Source organism: Lygodium microphyllum, chromosome 12 (assembly GCF_053477565.2).
Source record: "Lygodium microphyllum isolate KBCC chromosome 12, Lygodium_microphyllum_v1.1.10, whole genome shotgun sequence".
NCBI classification, from domain to species: domain Eukaryota; kingdom Viridiplantae; phylum Streptophyta; class Polypodiopsida; order Schizaeales; family Lygodiaceae; genus Lygodium; species Lygodium microphyllum.
Window position 1 is genome coordinate 130,839,681 of NC_141146.1, and position 6,411 is coordinate 130,846,091.

A 6,411-nucleotide genomic window follows, 5' to 3' on the forward strand; every position below is an offset into this window, starting at 1 on the left:
ATACATACATACATACATACATACATACATACATATATATATATATATATATATATATATACATACATATATATATATATGTGTGTGTGTGTGTGTGTGTGTGTGTACGTACGTATGTACGTACGTATATATATATATATATATATATATATATGTATATGTATATATATATGTATATATATGTATGTGTACATATGTATGTATGTATGTATGTATGTGCCATGTGCGTGCACACAGACACAGAGGGACATAGTAGTTAAATTAAGGACTGCTGTTTTAGACGCCATGAGCATCAGCAATTTGGTCATCGTCCTATCATCTTTGTGTCTATGAACAAGTGGTATGGTATTCTTAATGTTTAACTGCCTGGGCTGGGATGGCTGAAATCACTGGATGGCCTTTTCGGAGCTGTAAGCCACATTGGTGAGCTGTGGACCTGTAGGCCACATTGGTGAGCTGCTACTTGTGGAAGCAACCCTCATTTCTTCATCTTGTGCTTCACTTCAAGGTGTATGGAGTTACAAGTTGTTTATGGTTTTTGTACTGAAAGGGATTTCCTTTCATCAGTGTAATCTGGCTGGGTGTGGTTACATTAATGAGCATCAAGAGGGAGTTGTTTATGGTTTTTGTACTGAAAGGGATTTCCTTTCGTCAGTGTAATCTGGGCGTGGTTACATTAATGAGCATCAAGAGGGGGTCTTAGTAATTTCATGTAGAGTACTTGGGGGAATGGTAGCTGTAGACTCTAGGGGAGAGTCTTAATGATATGGTCAACCTAATCCTTGAAGGACTGGTACAAATTGTCCCTATGGCCTCTATCATTGTTGACCTAGATAAGGTTACTCCAGTTCACTTGCACGTTAGCCATTGTAGTCATCCTCTTCTAGTGGTTCTCAATTAGGCTATGTTGTTGTATTTGTGCCTTTCAATCTTGTGAAAACTTTGGTGCATCACTCCAGGGACTCTATCTTCAGATCACCGTACAACAGTAAAAAGTTAGTATTTTTGCTAACGTTGTTCATTTAAGAAGTTAGCAGCTTTGCCAACATTGTTCATGTTCTTGTGTTGATGCTTTGCAAATGTCATGTGCACGTGTGCTGATAAAGTATTTGGGATGGTTTTGTGTCTTTGTATACTTGGAAACATGGCTTTTGTGGCTAGTCTTATTATCAATACTAGGCCTAGTTATACAAAGATATATGCGTATGTGATCATGGAACATTACTATCTATAGGTAGGTAGTTGCCCAAACTCTTCCTCTACACATTATAAATAAAAGTTTTTGGAATCAAGGGTTTTACCATTGCATGTAAAGCCTATGTGTAGTACCTTGCAAATTGTCGAGGGTGAAGTTTTTGTTTTGGCTTTGGAAAATGTTTTTAATGAACATTGGATCAAATTGATTATTAGGGCATCCAAAAAACCTTCAAAGTTGTACATTGTTATTACTAGTGGATATTGAACATGAGTGTAGAGCAATGTCAAATAATTATTACGTTGAGTTTTTTTGCTCCTAATTGTGGTGGCACTTGTGAATCAAAGCTTATATTTTAAGCTTTTGAATAGTCCTCGTGGTGTTGTACTCTCTAAAGTATATACATGTTTCCTTTCTTGCTTCTACCTCACATTTATTGATTTGAACATCAATGATTTGCTCCTAATTGTGGTGGCACTTGTGAATCAAAGCTTATATTTTCAGCTTTTGAATGGTCCTCATGGCGTTGTACTTCTCCGAAGTTAATACATGTTTTCTTTCTCGCTTCTACCTCACATCTATTGATTTGAGCATCAATAAATCTCATACACTAGCTTTATATGTGTGCAAGTTGCAAGGCAGCTTGTGGGACTTTTTAAAGGCAAAACCCAATGGTTATTTAAGCTCTCTCTCTCTCTCTCTCCCCTTCCTATATCCCCAAATTTATAGTTCTGTATTTGATTTGTGTATAGTATATGGTATCATCAACAAAGTAATGCTAAGGCTATTCTACATTTTCATCAAAAGGTTGTTTTAACAACCATGCTTTCTTTTGTAGTGAAGTATCTCAACTTATAAGGGGACTTGTTGATCTTAAATTTCACATTTTTCCAAATGATTATAGTCCTTGTCCTTTGTATAACTTGGTACATCTTCATTGTTAGTCATTTCTTCCTCAACATCAGGAAAAATTTGATAGTACCTACAGTTTGTTAGTGTTCTCAATACAACGTTTCAAACTATAGTATTGGAAGGCCTTACTCGTAAACTAGCATTTGATTCACATCTTTTTTTCATTAAAAGAACGTAACCTCTCGATGTTTAAGAGGGTGCTTTTGGTCTTCAAACTTAAGGACAAGGTTTGGATTTGATTTTGAACATATCTTTTCTAATATATTAGATTTAAATTGTTTTCAAATGTCATGAACACACTAGAATATTAATTAACCTAGAAGCTTAAAGTCCTTGGAATATTTACATTGGTAAAAGTAATGGTGTTGAGACTATGGAGTGACCAAAGCTTCCTAAACTTGAGGCCAAATTCATGAAGCTATCAAGTGACATTCCCAACCTTAATATATGAAAAATTTAAAAATGGATGAATTCCATTGTCTTTGCAAATTGAACATGATCTTGAAAACTTATTATTCAAGCTCATTATTCAAACTTTGAAATGATAATATCTTAGAAAATTGCAATATTATAAGAGTTGTTCACTTAAGTATGTGGTGTGTTTATAGATGTAAATTTTTTCATTCTTTTCTTTGTTGTGGATTGTAAGTATTTTAACATCCATATTGAGTCCATGGGGCAACATCCCTTAGGCACCTTTTTAAAAGATGTTTTAGTTTCAATTCACTATCTTTTGGGTTGGTTAGTTGTGAGCTCCATTGGTTTTATATAAGAAAGAAAGGATGACAATCAAATATCGAAGCTCAATTCTATTGAAGATATTTATAATATTGTTAATTTTAAATTTGGTTCAATAATAGTCTCGTTAGATACTTGTATTTACATTCTCAAATGAGGCAAATTGTTTTGGATAGCCTCATATGAGTGCACTCATGCATACAAAAAAGCCTTATTTGAGTAATTATCTATGTAGTTATGTTTCTTGTCAAATATTTATAACTCTTTAAAAGCCTTATTTGATCAATATATGATTCATTTAATTTTCATGCTATGGTTTGTGGATGTACTAACAAATTTTGAATAATATTCTTTCTTTGGAATACTCAATATCAATAGACATAAACATGAGCACTGATCTTGCCCATGTAAGAAATGACAAACTTTTATTTTTACAAGTTTCTTATGGATCCATTACGTTTCATAAACTATAATCATGTCCAATAAAAATAAGGATATTCAAGCTCCTTCATTATCTAGTTATTTGGATGATTTACTTCAAAATAAAAACTTGGAATGGACATATGCAGCACATTTGGGCGAATTAGGAGTATTGTAGGCCATATGTTAGTTTATCGACAACAATTTTTGAAGATACATCTAAGTTGATCAAGGTCATGGTAGGCCCTACACTATCGTGAGGTTTACAATGCTATTGTGGCCCACTACGAGACATGCTGAGTATAGATATATAAATACATGCATACGAAGCTTATATGCAAGACTTTATAAACTTTAAAACTTGTTTTTTTCAAGACCAAGTCTCTACCTATATCAAGATTATTTGTACAAAGCTCATAAATTCTTACACTCCTATAAAAGATGCAATCCTAACTGACATCTTCTTAGATGTCCAAACGCATTTCTTTTCCACACATTACACTTTTTGGCACTAAATAACATAAAATGGTCCTAAGAGTTTCTAAGAGGGTAGTTTTGGTCTATGAATTGAACTCATATAACAAATATACCATTTGTCATGTCGCCAACAAGACCACTATAGTTTACTTATAAAATTGCAAATATCTCTCCATAATGAGGTGCATGCCAATCACAATGCTGATTGTGTGTTCATTCCAACGGAACATTCCCATTATAGTTATTGGACATTCAATTATAGTTATTAGACTTCAGAGTTTAATTGTCATCACTTTTAGGAGAGATGAGCATTGTGTTTTTTGCATAAGCTCTCAAAATATACATGCAACCCTAGTTATTGAGAAATAAATGGTAATGGAGGTTAATAAAGGAAATTTCAAAGACCAAAAGATAGTGTAAATGTTATGTTTCATTTATAATTTAAATAGTATTAGATGATCAAAAGCTAAATGATAGTGCACATACTATGATCCATTTACAATTTAAATAGTATCAGATCATTAAAAGCTCAAGGGTACTTTAACATAAATATTAGGATCCATCCATTAAAAAGTCTTGTATGAGACATATTGGAGTTCCATAATACTTGTATGTTACCTTTTTAGTAGCTCAAATAGCATTGATGAGATGTGACAACATGATAAGGATGAGATTGTTTGAAATAAGTGCAACTTGAAAAACTATGCCACACAAGAAAGGTTAAATACTATCACTAGATTTTGTAAACTTTCTTTGCAATGTCATTTAGGAAATTAGGGTGAAATGTGTTACTTTTGGTTAACCATTTGTACCTTGTCTTATGGCTATAGCCATTGCATGGATTGACACATAAGTTTCTTTATGCATGCTACATACCATCCTAGTGTGCTTACACAAAATCAAATAGCTAAGCTTTGATATTTTTATGGATATTCATATACATAGTTGGATGGGAAAATAAACCACCCTCTCTTAGTTGACTCTAAATTTACAAAAGTTATTTATTTCTTTTGGATGGATCTTTATACAGATAAGTCAAGCTTGGATGCTTTTGTTTCATGTTTCTATATTACAAATATTTAGGATAACTATCTTAATCATTTTGTAATATTTAGGAAATTTTATTTTTTGATAAGTAATTAAAGAATTGGTATAATTTATTAAAAGTGATCCTAAATAGAAAGCTAGCACAAGGGGGGGAAAAAGACGATAAGTACCAAAGATATCTTTAGACCACCATATGCCAAGTCTTTTAGCACTTTTTATTTCGTGATCTATTGTAAAATCTTACTTTTCATTTACTTCCATATATGCTCACTTGATCCATTCTTAGCTTTAGCAAAGTACTGAAAGCATCTCAATATGAAATAACTTGAGAATGTAGATTCAAGTTTCCTATAATTGGGTCTAGGCTTCAGGACAGTCATACTCAGATCTAACACAAGTGGGCACCGATATCCTACTCTATAGTCAGCATACGGTATACAGGGTTTGACATAGTGAAAAAAAATGAGAATAGATGCCAAATATACTCAACCAAGGAAATGCCCAAATGCGTATCGCTATATGAATCCAACACAATAGTCTCAATAGAGAGAAAAAGTATCGTGACAAAATACTCAGGAACAATAGATGGAGGGACAACAAAATCTCATAGACTCAAGACAACCAGTGATACATAGACAATGGTAGTATTACTTCCAGAAGTTATGACTTAGGACATACAAAAGAACAGCTTTGCTATTGTTGTAGCACTGAGAATGCTAGTCAAAAGATTGGTCCGAGGGACACGGAGAAAATCTAACAATTAAACTTTGATCGCTTGATCCTCTCTTGGACCTTCTACTTGGGCAGGTCACTTCCTTATAGCATGTTGTTTGTTGCGATATTCCCTTCGTCCATGTGACATGCCAATGGTATTTACCGCTCATGCACATGTTGGATCATAAATGCATTGTGGTGGTCCTTGCTACCGCTGCCTTTCACATTGGCACACATGGTGGACTTGGACCCACAAAATTACTTGCTAATGTTGCCTTCATACTCTATGTCGGGCATATCATCTTGCTGGATTTGATCCTAGTGCGGAGGTGGGGCAATGAGGATGAGAAGAGGGATGGGAGGTAGTAAGGGGTGAAGTGGATTGGGGTTGAGGGGAGGAGGCCAGAGACAAGGTGCTATCAGGCTGGGATGTTGGGGTCACAGTGAAGGGAGTGGGTTGTATTGGAGGTGGTTTTGCTCACCAGCCAAAGATCCATCCTGGTCCAAAAAGGGGAGTCTGCGGGACGTTGTGGAAGATGAGCTCGGCCGCAAGCTTTTCTAAGTAGATAAATTTGTTGTTAGAGTTGGTCATGCTCGAATGCGATCTTGTTGGCGAGGTAGGCCTACCATCCTTCAAGTTTGAGTTTATGCATGAATTCAGCGCTCAAGAGGGCATGGGTATAGTGCCATCGCTTCATGATGTTTGGGATGGGAGTGGAGTGGGGTCTTCAGAGAGTGGATCATTGAGATTAGGATCTCCGCCTCCTCAATCCTTGCTTGGATCATCAGGATTTGGGGATTCTTCTCCTTGATTTTGGTGGGATTTCTTCTTGACTCTAGCCAAGAAAGGGAATATTCGTGTTCTTCATGACTCGGGCCACTCTAACAACCTGCTATTCCTTTGGTAT